The sequence below is a fragment of the Plectropomus leopardus genome, chromosome 14 (assembly GCF_026936395.1).
Source record: "Plectropomus leopardus strain MGB_pleo_1.0 chromosome 14, ASM2693639v1, whole genome shotgun sequence".
Classification (NCBI taxonomy): domain Eukaryota; kingdom Metazoa; phylum Chordata; class Actinopteri; order Perciformes; family Serranidae; genus Plectropomus; species Plectropomus leopardus.
Genome location: NC_142189.1, coordinates 15,536,635 through 15,550,513, shown reverse-complemented (window position 1 = coordinate 15,550,513; position 13,879 = coordinate 15,536,635). Strand labels below are relative to the sequence as shown.

General features: G+C 38.4%; 1 protein-coding gene across 1 annotated transcript in view; it reads left to right on the top strand.

The window, feature by feature from the left end:
• Positions 1 to 13,879, top strand: part of begain (brain enriched guanylate kinase associated) — a 208,408-nt gene that overhangs the window by 76,239 nt on the left and 118,290 nt on the right. The window lies entirely within an intron of this gene.

Below are 13,879 nucleotides of genomic sequence, written 5' to 3'. Positions count from 1 at the left end.
AAAGATTAAAAAAAAAAAAAAAAAAAAAGTTAATCTGGATCCTTCTGAAAGCGTTGAACTTGGGCTAAAAGAAATACTGAATTTAGCAGCAGAGACAGCATTAAAAATGCGGGACTGGATGATGCAGTCAGATTTAAAAACTGAGGAAGAAGGCAGAGGAGCTTTAAAAAATAACTGCTTTGTGGTCTGATACAAAGACATCCACTAACTGCATATTTTCTGGGCAGAAACCAGAGAAAAATACCAAGTCTGAAACATGACCTTTGGAATGTGTGGGCTGTTTAACAGATTGAATTAGGTTAAAGGAATCCACTAGATCAAGAAACTCACTAGACATGGGGTATGAAGGACAACAGACATGGATATTAAAACCACCCAGAATAAGCACTCGATCAGATTTGGATAAATTAATGGATAAAAGTTCTGAAAATTCAGTAGTAAAGCTGTTGTGACGTGGTGGTCTGTAAATTAAAATACACAATAAAGTAACAGGGCCTGTGATAAGAAAGCATAGGACTTCAATGAGATAAAATTGCCAAAAGAAATAAGAGAGCACAAAAAACCCCAAAACAAAACAGCTAGACCAAATAGTCAAGGAAAGTAGACATTTTAAAATCAGACAGTGAAGCTGCTACTAAAACAGACAAGCACGTTTCTGTTACCATAAGAGAGTCTGTGTTATTTGCAACAATTAGGTCATTAATTTAAAATGCTTAGTTGCACAGGGCTCTTACATTAAGAAGGCCAATTTGTTTGTTTGTATCAGACTGATTTGAGGGCAGCTGACCTGTTTCCCTTCTAAAGTGACGTAAATTGCCGGAGTTGCCTCCCCTGAGGTCCTCTGGGGCAGTAGGGTCTATGGTTACAGATTATTGGGATGTTAGAGACTGGGAATGAGCGACAGGGGGAGCACTGTGCAGATCTGACAGGTGGAGAAGGAGCTGGAGGAGGTGAAGAAAGAGGAGGTTCAGGGGTGGGTCTGTCAGATGTAAACAGTCAGGCATGTTGCAGGTTAGCGTTTAGCATCGAGCTACCCAGCCTGTTTGGTGAATGTCGGTCTTAAAAAGGGAGAAGCGGTTCCAGAAGAAATTAGAATGATCAATAAAACCTACATTGCGAGCTTTAGAGCAGAAAGCAAAGTCCAAAAATCCTAGAAATGTCCCATAATCCTTGAAATGTCTTAAAATCCTGGAAATGTCCTAAGTTACTCTAATGTCCCCAAATCCCAGAAACATCCTCAAAACCTGAGAAATATCATAAAATCCTAGAAATATCCTAAAATCCCAGAAATGCCCTAAAATCTGAAAAATGTGCTGAAATCCTAGAAACATATGTAGGGCTTCTGTGACAGGCCCCTGGCCTCCTGTAATTTTTCCAAAGTGGCCCCCAAGCAAAGCAGGATGAGTATCTGTTATCCAGTGTCTGCGTTTACATTTATGTGACAGGTTAAATGTAAATCTCACCGCAGTCAGATCTCATTTCCAATAATAATGCATGCACAGGGAGTGGGCATTTCACTCTGGTCTTGGTAATGCAGGAGTTACATTTAATCCTTGTAAAGGTTGGTCCCACACTGAGCGCAGTTTTCTCCACACAGGTGAGGAACCGCAGAGGCACAGTGAGATTTGCATATTACCCGAGTAGAGTATTACATTTCGAGTCCACTAGAGATTGGAAATAATGTAATCTAAATTCTAAGCACGGTGATGCAAAATGTGGAAAAGTCTATCAGTGCACTCTAAAGTCTGATTAAAGAAATCCCCATTCAGTCGACATATACCAGCCGGGGGTTTTGATAAAAATCATTTCATTCACACTCTCAGATGGTACATGTTGGTTTGCAGGAAATGAATCTTGAGTATTGAATTATAAACACAATTAGCAGGATAATAACCCACGGTGTGACTGCCCAGCTCCTCTCTGTCCACTGGCTGTCAGAAAGATCATTAGACAGGAGATCACAACAGGAGGAGCTCACCAGGGCTCAATTACAGACATGATGCACAGCAGTATGTCTGCCAGTACACGGTTTACAGGCAAACAAACATGTGCACATAAGGGACAAGGTTGCTCCTTATATTGGTTAGAACATCTGGTTACACTTTGGATTACAGCCCACAAATTACAGTTTGAATGTTTTGTACAATGGGATACTTCCTTAGTACATACCAGAAGAAGTAATGGGAATAAAGTTGTAAATATGTTTGCATCAACGGAGGAAGATAGAATAGACCATGATTGCTTTTTAAATTACACACACCAGTGCAAATTAAGTAATTAAGGGTGCAGACTGTCTCCCTAATGATTACGTATGTATGTTCATAAAATGCTTACTTAATTACGTTTTGGCAACGTAATCGCTGCTTGGATAGTGTTCAGAGAAATCACTTTCACGTAATGAAACACTACATTCATTCATTCAGAGGGACACGTTTGGGGAGAATGACAGGTGTACAGGTGTGATCTGTTCACCCCACAACTTTGGATTGTGTCTTAAGTTTAGGTTGCAGTAGCACTTTGCTTACAATTCAATTTGGATATATGTTTTATTAAAAGAGGTAATTAAAAAATAGGAAAAAAGATAATTCTTCATTTGCAATATAGAAAAAGAGATCTTTTTTAAAGTCAGTGATAATTTTATAAGTTTACTTGTAAAATAAGCACTGTAACCAAATTTTTCCTGTCTTGTTACACAGTAACAAAAGGTCCAGTTTATAAGATTTCGGGGCATCATATTGGCAAAATGACCTGATAATAAAAATGTTAGATATTTTCCTTTAACTGAGATGCATGCTTTGTGCACGGGAGATGTTTCAGTTCTGCAGAAGAAGCCACCAAATCCTACACACTAGACCTTTAGGCAGGTACTTATTAATTAAAATTAGAATAAATACTTGTTGCCCTCTTATTGCCTCATCTCGTTTTCCTCCGTCATATTATTCCTTACAATATCTCAATAAGTATTTTGTTCATACCACTTTCTGCTAAATATTAAACTGTAAATTGGAGGCATCTAAAGTGTTACCAAACATCTACCTTTCGTATATCATACAAATAATAGAAGGATCATCCGCTTTAAAGAAATGGAGATAAATTGTGCAAAAGAGCTGAAACTGTGTTTGTGAATGGGAGTGACAATGTTTCGTCAGCTTAGGGGACTCAGAATCTCACAGGAGAGTCTTCTGTAGTCGATGGACAGAGGCAATTTCACTCAATTTGGTTTGATTCCAGTTTTCATTGTCATGATGATTTGATAATGTTCCATCCCCGCATGATGCTGCCAACTTCAGTCCTCTTTCTGTTTGTAACAGGAAGGAAGAGATGGTGGAGGTGTGCGAGCGTGTGTGTGCTTTTGTGTGATATGTCCGCTAATTCTATTTTTTGCCGTCCTGACTTCTAAATACATGCAGTAATTAGTCACAAAGGAGAAGCGTGGTTCAGCCTTTGGGGTTGACTGGCTTATTTAATTGTGCAGCTGGGTGAAAGGTGAAAGATAAAATCGCTGTCACCTCCTCAGTGATTTGGCTCCTCATTTCTTCTCGTTTCCGCAGCGCAAGGCCCATTACATGGATTTCAACAGCTGGGATACCTGTGATCACCAGGCAGGGTACAGGGGACATTCTATCTCTTTCAATGAGGCCCTTAGGTAGCTTGACAAATGCTATATTACTCATGAGTACAAAACACCTCAGCTCCAGAAAGACGCTTTTAGTGCCAAACAACAATGGTAGCGTACACACCACAGTCCACGTTCACTTAGATAATGCATCACTGTCTTTACTGTCAGCATGCTGAGAAAAAAATACCCCCTTTATTAGCCAGAGTGTTCCTGCAGAAACTGGGATAGTGGCTGGAAACAGAAAGCACATTTCTCTCTTTCAAATATACCAATTATATGGAAGGTAGAGTAGAGACGATCCGTCTCCCGCGGACTGGCTCCATACCATGTCTCTTCCTGGCACTATCCTGAGGCCTAACTGCTCTGTAGCGTTGGCCTCCAGTGTACCGGCTGATTTTCAAGCACCTTCAGCTTCGGCTTTCATGCTTCTGCAAAATCTGCCCTAGAATATTCTGAAATAGGAAAGGGGCAAACCATTAGCCTCAATACCATTTCCAGATCCTGCATGAATGAGCTATTAAAGGGGAACTATGCTTGTTCGCAAAATGTATACATTATTGGTCTGAGAGCCCTAAAATATTAGTGAAGGTTTGAGAACTAGTTCCAAATTGCCTAAACCATTGGAACTGTATGCTTCCAAGCTTTTAAGTTACTTTTATCAATGCTGACATGATTTTTTTCTGCCTGTTTTTATTCCAAACTCACCAAATACTACGGCTTGGTCAGTGTCTTCGGCGTCAGACACCGACACAATAAGGCACCTTTTGTGGCAGTATGATTGGCTGCAGGGCGGCTCAAGTTTATGACGCCTTTGGACGGCATCAGCTTGAAGTGCTGCAGGTAACAATGTAATAAAAGGAGCTGGAAAGTCCCTTAAGAGCAGTAAGAGGTGAGGGAGGTGAGTGTGTCCAATAAAACCTGGATTTTCCCCCAGGAGCCAGCTGTCCCTGTATGAATGTTGAGCCAAACCATGATTTTTTTTGTTTACCTAACCACATAACTTACGACGTAAGATTATTTTGAAAAAAAACTTGTCTGTAACAAGCAGAAACTGTACGTTTCCTGTGAAAACAAAGGTGAATTTTGAAAACCAAATGCATGTAACAGGCATAAATTGACGCTGTGTCCTGGAATGTTATCATCAGACGCAGGAGGAGACCTAGCCCGTCTTACGCAGACTTGAAAGTCCTCTGAGCAAGCAGCGATATTTGATGCATTGGGATAAGAATGTGTTCCGACAGTTGCATATTATAAAACTATTCGGTCAGACTTGTGCGCCTAAACTGCTGGAAACTTGCAAGGAGTAATGGCAGAGAAGAAGAAATGGTCAAAAGTGCTCCTTCATTTCACAAAGAAAGATCACAATAGTGCTGCTTGTTATATCTGTGAAATAGACATTTTCAAGTAAGGGTGGAAATACCAGTAATATGCTGAGACCTTTTTCTGCAAAATATGGGCTTCAGTTCTGTGAATGCCATGACACTCTGCACAAGAGTGCCACTGCTTCCCAACAAAGCATACAGTTAAATTCGCATTGGCACCGCACAGATTTTGCACACCTGAGTCACATGCAAGGCTTTTTCTACTCTGTTTCTGTTGAGATCGTGATCAAACAGTTTTGTCAAAGCTAAAAACCTGTGAAGCTCCTGTGCTGAAACCCTGTGTTTTCCCCAAGAAAACTGTTCAAAAATCAATAAGAAAATCAGACGGAGAAGCAGAATCGATAATGGTATTGGTATCACAACAATTTTATCAAATCCCATTCCTAAAATTAAAAGATGCCTCAAAAGTTTGAAGGCAATGAGTCATTTAATTGTTTTGTATCAATCTCAGGCTTCACACAGGAAGATTCGTTCTATTAAGTGTCAGTTCCTCTGCAGGCTGTCTTGTTAATGGTTATGCCCTCTAATCAATAATACACACATGAACTCTTTTCATCTTATCTTGCGCTGGTGTTACATCAACTTGAGTTTAACTGTGCAGAAAAGGGTGTGATTTCATCTTTTTTTTGTAATGAAGGGATTTTTTTTCCATGTCCTTTTTAGCTGCTCTTGGAACAAAATACACCTCCAGCTCCAAAGTGGAAACTGGAGTTGCTTTGATTTTCTGCTGCAACACTTCCCTTAATTTCGGCTATTTAAACCCCAAAAGCAACCTCATGTTTTAGATACAACCAGATGGTTCTCAGGCTTTTTGCGACTCCTATAAAATGTAAAAAAGTAAATAAGAGTAGTCCATTGATTGGCGTCACTTAATATATTCTGTCAAGAGCGTATATTGTAGGAATTGCAAAAAATACTGTTCTGTTTTAATGAGTCTTTAACCTCAGCTGGAACCTGGATCTCTAATACTGCCATTATACTATTAGAGACGCAACATTTCAGCATTGATAGTATGATTGTCTTCCATTGTTTTAATCATGTTGAATGCAAAATAGCTGTGTACACACCCAGCGTTACCTCTCTGTTGAAGTCATATCACAAATCAGTCCCTGGCACAAACAGCAGTCGCAAACACTAACTGTCATTTGCAGGAAGCTGAAACTACATGATGATATTTGTGGAATTTGCCATCTGCTCAGATGCAAGCCTGTGTGTAGAGATATTAACTAAATTTCATTAATGGAGATAGTGCCGTCGTTATCTCCATAGCAACTGTAGCCTCTCGTTGTGAGGAAAGCACTAAGGTCACGGAGGAAGCAGATGGACAAGACTGATAGTTTGTGCGAGAGAGTCTGAAAGGAAGAATGAGGCAGGAGTGAAAGGAGTGAGTGGAACTGACGAGTGATTTCACCTGATGCCCCACTCACCTGCTGCCAGTTATTACTATGTTGTTACCATGGGAACAGGAGGATGATGCTGTCTTTTTGGGTGTGTTGCACCTTGCTGTAAGTTTGCATCATCAAGAAATAGATCACCTTTTCAACGTGAAAGAAAGCCATATCAGTTTTAAAACTGAAAGTTATCCAGACACAGAAGATTGTTAAAGGTTAAAGTTCATTCTTGTCAAGTAAGGCAGAAAACCGCAGCTCTGTCTCTAGGTTCTAAGTAAAAAGTATAATGGTCTGCCGGCTGTTGTGCTAGATACTGAAAAATAGAAGTTTGCTTTGACCATCCACTAATAAGGCAACACTGTGAACATGAGACAACCACTGCTGTCTCTTGTTTTTGTTTCACTTAGTTTCGCTGATATGGATTATTTCTGATGTTTTTTTTTTTTGTTACCTATATGTTAGGTTTTAGCTTCTTATTTGATCTTTTTAAACTGCTTTTGCCGCTGAGTGAGGTTGATATCCTGTATATGAAACTGTTTTTTTTTCATTTCCCCCCAAATTAGATAATATTTCTTCAGGGAGAGCAGTTTATTACAGTACAAGCTCCATGCTGGCTCCGACACCTTGATGGACCATCACAAAGGGAAGGGGCTTAGCGAAAGGTCAAACGTTGTTTACCTTCAATTAAAAAAAATATGCATTAGATTACTAGTTACTGCCATAAGTAACAGAAATACTGTAACACATTAGTTCCAACTCTGGTCACGGCACACATTGATGTCCTGTTAGCAGTGATTTAATGCTTCACTGACTCCAAATTAAGAAATGGATTGTGCACAGAGAGTCAGTTCTACCTTTTCCATCACATTCAGCTTTGCTGTGAATGGGTCCATCTGTTTGAAATCCTCACTGACTTGAGAAACTCTGTTACAAGACATGTTTACTGAAGAACATGCTTCCCTTCTGGCAAAGCCAAATGGATGGGATGAGGTTTGTTAGATGATTTCTTTCTTCAAAGTCTGTGTATATTCCTGTGCTTGCTTTCCTCTGTGTGGTCTATATGGGAGTGTTCATGCGCAGGTGCATAAATGTTAAATACTTTGTCTGTGTAGCTGGTCTCCAAGGCCCTCTGCAGACCTCTGTGGAAGGCACAGAGTGAAATTGCACAGGCGCTGGCAAGAGCTGATAGCCTGGCACTGAAGTAAACAAATAACTGACAGACAGAATAGGTAAATAGGCCACACAACACTTGCTGACTGAAACTGTCTGCTATAGATTGGTTTTCCCCAGGCACAGATTAAGCACAACCGCTCGCTGCAAACACACTGACGCCACATATTTCGATTTATGTAACTGATCGGTCGAGGTCAGTTAATTTGTTGGCAAATATATTAAAACTTTTAAAGCAGTAACATCATTCAGCCTCTGTCTGTATTGCTGGCACCCCTTTTATTGTGCTTTATTAATGTGAAGCCTGTTCATGTGCCTTGGAGGTGCTGTCCATATGTCTCCCTCTGAATATAATAGAGATTAATGGTGTTGTGATAGCGCTCTGTTTCTTCTTTCCAACTTCTATCCATTACCAGCTTGCATCCCATCCTTCAACGCACATAAGGAGCATTAAAAGACACAGCAGAGTGGGAGGAAAGCAGACAGACAGAGAGGAAAGACCTGAGCTAAGACAACAATAACAGGGTGCCTGCAAAGCCAGGATCACTCCTACAACCTTTTGAGACGCTTTTCCTGCGTGACTCATTTTGAATAATCTGCCGCCTTCTCTAACACAAAAGAAATCATGCTGATGAAATCCACAATGTTGTTAGACACTGGCATTAGATGCTATGTTTAAAGCTACATTAATGTATTGCAGCTTTTATTTGTCCTTGGGAAAAGAAATGTAATGCAGGTCCCGCCCTCCTCCCCGACACCTGATCAAACCCAAAGCCGAGCGTCTGTCACTCATGCCAATTAGCCGAGCATTTCACTCTCTGCTGAGACTGAGGTATCCATAAAACCACCTGCAGGTGTTAAAGGAGCAGACAATAAATGCAGGCAGTCTGGAATAAACTGTGCAATCTGGTTTGGTGATGGCTTGTGATAGCTTTAAGATGTCTTGGCAGCTGATCAATAACAGGTGAAAGTGTCAAACTGAGCTGCAAATAAAATTCAGTAAAACGAGAAATAAAGTAGGAAAAAAGAATATATAAAATGTTACTATTAAGCCAAATAGTACCCAAAATGAGGAGTGGAATAGTTGTGCTCTTACCAAGGTGACGACAAACCATCTCAGGAAAACTTCATACTTCTACACACATTGAAACAGCTTTTTATTTAATGTCTTTAGTAAGCTATTTAAACTCTAGCTGTCGGCGCCTAAAGGGGCAATCAGTAATCAGTTAAGTGTCTTATTGGTTCACAAATTGACCATAATTTATCAGCAGGGTTTCACAAGTGCTGTCGATCAGCGTCACTCCTCTGTTAAGTGTCCCCTGAGATTTGCAGCTTTCTTTACAGGAAGAGCTGGTTTTACTTGTGCAGGAGGCAGTCTTCATGCTAAGACAGTCATACTGCTAGCTTTGAAGCTGTAGTTGGTAGATCTGGGCGATATGGTTAAAACGTTATAACAGTAGAAATTGTCATATCGTTTAATATTGATAATTATTTACCAAAAAAGGGGAAATCATCAGTTTTAAGGCTGATTTTTTGGTTGAAGAAACCACATGGTTAATTGTAATTTTAAGTATTATTTTTAGTCAGAACATTTGCCAAACAGCAGAACATTTCCTAAATCTGAGGTAGACTCATTCTAATTATAATCAAAATCATGCCAATAAATAAAATAATAAATACACAAAGAAATCTTAATTCTGGCAGGAGCATCTCAAACTGTGCTGATGGTTTAAAACAGCTGGTAATTAATTTTGCTGACAATGTAAACAAAATAAATAGACAAAAATAGTTTTTTCCTCCTATAGTCCGTAATTTGTCTATCAAAACAATAACAAAAGACAGACTTTGATGACGTGAAGTAGCAATGAAAGTTTATCTGACGTGACTGAGGGAGAAATTATGTTTACAGATGAGGAAATGAAGGAATGTTTTATTCACATCACCTTTAGTCATGTTGTTTCATATCATTCTTATAAAAGACTGTTAGTCAGTGACATTCAATACAAAAAATGTATTGTTACATCCCTATCATTTATTATTTTACCTTAATTTACCTAGATAAGTCAATTGAGAATCAAGACATTAAAACACAGCTATAGCTTGTGACAATAAAACAACAACAAAAAAAACCCCATAATAACCATAGTATATACACCAACACTGTGTTCCAGTGCTCTACATACCATATTTTCCTTAGCTTGACCATAAAGCTCTTCTATCTATCTGTCTATCTATCTATCTATGTTTGTATCATTTAAAATAAATAAATAAATAATGAATAGATAAAATGTTAATGTTCTGGTAATACACACTATAAATTAAAAAAGAGCAAATGTTATAACATCATGTAGGTCTATTTTTAAATCTTATATTCATAGTAAAAATATGTAAATTATTTCTACACCAAATAGCAGAAGAAAGACAAAATAATGGGCTTATTTAAATGTACTATACAAATGACAATTTCAACATTATGTGATAAAATATGTCAATTAAGGATAATAAGATCTTTGCCTCCTAATTCTCAGTCCATGAAGTAAGCATTGTTATTTCAATTGATTTTTTAGCAAGCCTGCACTTAAATCAATATTTACGCAATTCACATGTGGCATTTAATGGTGCGGTATTTCCGGACACGCTGATTATTTATTATTGATTATCTGCCTCTGTAAACCTGTCATACAACAGGCTCTGCTGAGCTGCAGGGGAGGAGAAACCAAGCAGAGGATAAGATATTCCTCCCGTCTCCTAATTGAATCTCACTTTTCAGCGGAAACCTGTGGCTGCCAGCCCAAGGTTAAGACGGTGTTGATATTGCATCTATGCTCGCTCTCACACACTACGGTCCCTCGCTATGAATTATTCACATGCACAGTCACAGCTGAAAGGAGGCCAGTGCAGAAGGAGATAAACTCAGACTCTTAGATCAAGCTACTATATAGAAAACATTCTTTAGAAAAGCACTTTAGTCTGTGGCCTTTTTTAAAAAAAACTTTAAAAAGTATTAAGATACATTGATCATACAGTTCAATCTTGGATGTTTCTTGGGGAAAAAAGCTCATCCAACACGATCTATTACCAATCAAAGTTCTTAAGAGGGAAATTTGTATTTTTTCAAGATGATAACTAAAAAGAGGCGATTGATACTTTCTTCAAGTATTCATTATTGTAGTCAGACACAGATGTACAGTGTCCGTCTTCACAGGAAAGTATATATTTTCTTTAGGTTTACAATTGTGCAGTCATTACATCCATTATGTACACCAGGGGTCAAAACCCAAGCAACTCTTACAGTATTTAGAACAACTGTATTGCAGGATGTTCTGAATACTACATGTTTTGCTGGAGTTGCGACCCCTTTTGATTTATTTACCTGATTCACGCACTCATTTGTAAGTGTTTAGGACTTTTGAAGGCAACCCAAATATTGCTGCAGCTTTGCAAAAGATTTTAAATGATTTCCTTTCATTAACTGATAAATAGTGACCAGGCCCAACTCACCTTTCACGCAAAGATTGTCTAAAATCTCAATTACTTGCTATTGAACTTGGCCTGCTCCCCTTTTCCTTCCATTTTCCACACATTCAGTGTATTTTATAGCGCTTTTGCTTCTATCAGATGTATACTGTGTTTTCTGAGCATCCTTTACTAAATCCAATACATTTTTATGAATGAGATGATGTCTGGTTTAGACAGTTTTACACCCAAACTGTTCTGGTTCGCAGACTGTAGTCATGACTTTCCAAAAAATTCTCCATCAATTTCTCCGCACAGAGTGGAACCAGATAATGACAGTGTCAGTGCTTCTCCAACTGTAGCCAACGTGATGGACGTAATTTCCTTGCTCGTTTTCCCCCATCTCCCATGATGAAACAGGACAAGTATACTGTAAAGTTCTGAGCGAGGGTTATTATTTTAAACAAAATTATACAAACAGTGACATTGTGGAATAACACGCATCCCTGAATTCATTTTTCAAAAAAAAGGAAAAAGCTGAAACTGAAAATGGAAATTACAATAAAACTAAGAACATATTGAAGCAATGGGTGTACAAAAAAACATCCACATACTGCTATTTCGCAGTTTTTTTTTTTCAAGTTCAGAATAGAGAAAAAGCCTTGAACATAAATTGCAAATCCAGTATGAAAACTGCAGCAAGTTGAAAGAGGGAGACAGATATGCATAATAGGTAAAGTACAGTCTGACCTTGCTCCTCATACTCTGTTTTTATCAGTGGCTGTCTGGTTTTCTTTCACTAACGATTTCTTTCACCTCTGCTGAAAAGAGAAGAAGTGAAAGAAAATGGACCTGATGAATAGACATAAGCTGAAAAGGAGGTGAAAAGGTACAGGAGGAAGCGGTTGTTCCATAACACTGTGGAGAGAAGACACGTTGATGAAAAAATGATGAAAAGAGGAAGATGAATAGGAGGGAGACGTGGAAGAAAGGACGCAGGCAGACTGCTGTTAGTATGAAGTTTGCTTAGTGGAGTGTTGGCAGAGCCTATGAACTGCAGTGACAAATCCCCAGGCTGAAAAATCCACAAGCAGGTGCACACAGTGCAGAGGGCACCTCCAGTATACAGCCACACTGTGAGACAGGAAAACAATATGTGGGAAGAATTAACAATTACACCTCTGATTGTAAACATGCTTTCTAAATTTTCCCCTTTTTCTCCATTTTCAGTTTTCTTTAAAGTTATGAGATGATGAAATTGAAATCAGAATCCCCGAGGGGAATGCAAAACAAATCTAGGTCTCGCTCTTGCATCAGTGTCAGCTTTATTCAGTAACATTTTGCAAAAATAACTCGTAATAAATCAGATAATATTGTATTAGTTTGAAATCGCGCTGAATGCAACACATTGCAATCATAGTGCAGTTGAAACCAGTTTTGGCTTTTTTCCCCTCAACCAGAGCTGCTAGTGAAATAGTTTGTAAGATCTACTGCAACTCAAATGTTACCAATAAAGTAAACGTCCAGTCCTGTAAAGATTAAAATAAGGAGAGTAGTAAAAACAACTTTTTAATGACAAAACAATAATGTCTGCCAGTCCACAATAGTGCTGCAACTAATGATTGTTTTCTTGATTAATTATGTAGTCAATGAACTCTCATTTTAAAAAAAAATAAAAATGTTCATTGCAGTTTCTCAGAGGTCAAAGTCACATCTTCAAATGTTTTGTTTTGTCTGATGACTAAAACCCACGTATGTTCAAGTAATAATGAAATAAAACTAAAAAAAAAAAATGTAAATGAATCATGAGAAAGAATCAGAGAATATCACCCCTTTCAAGTGTTATCAGCCCATTAAATGGCTGTTATCAATTGTTACAGAAGCATTTGAAAGCAGTTATTGATTTCCAGAGGAATTTCCTTTAAAGACACACAAGTACAAGATTATTTAGCATTCATTTACTTGCTTTTTTATATCAGCAGTAATTACTGCTAAACAAAATTGTAATTGCTACAAAACTCCCTTCATATACCTGTAATCTTGTATGCACTGATGAAAGCTCAGAATAAAGGGTGACACATGTAAGTGTGTATAAATATTTTTACAAGTATGAACCCGTAATCATAAAATCTCCAGTGGAATGTTGGAAAAATGACTTGCTCTGCGTCAGTAGACGTGCAGAAGTCAGTTTTGATGCCATTATCAATTAATCCCACTTTTTGATCTTGGAAACCTAATGTAAATGGCTTGACAGGATGTTTAATGTAATAATTTCCAGTATTCAGACATGAAAGCTTTTGTCTTTTTTTCCTTTGTTGCTTCTTATTGTTTGATGTGAATATTTCTTTTCAAAATTCTGTGTATCCTCCTAAGGGATCCAATCCTCTAGATGGAAAATTATATATATATTCAAAGATGATTTATAATGTTGACAGCTGCAAGTCATACTGGGTTTTATGTTCACGGCTCTCTGGCAGTGAAGAAGTCATCTTTTTCCAAATTACAAATGTCTCATTTCGGAGGGCAAGCCGTCAATTTGTGCAAACCCAAATGTTCTGCTCATTTTCCCCTCATTATAGCAGAAACTCCAGCATGGCCTGGTTGGTTATGAAGCCACAGAATCAGCATTCACACATGCATCCATCAGGTGCACGATGAGCTTGTCGGTTTTTGTCTCTGACTGTGTAATCATGTTTTCCTCACAGCAAGTGGTGCATATCTTTGGCAATGCGTCCCACTGAGTGGCCTTTGAATGTTTCCTCAGCGCTGGCACGACGGTGCAGAAGAATCCCAGACACGGTTGTATTTTGAACAGATTCATGTTATCAGACAAGGCATGGAAAGCACATCGCCTTGTTTGT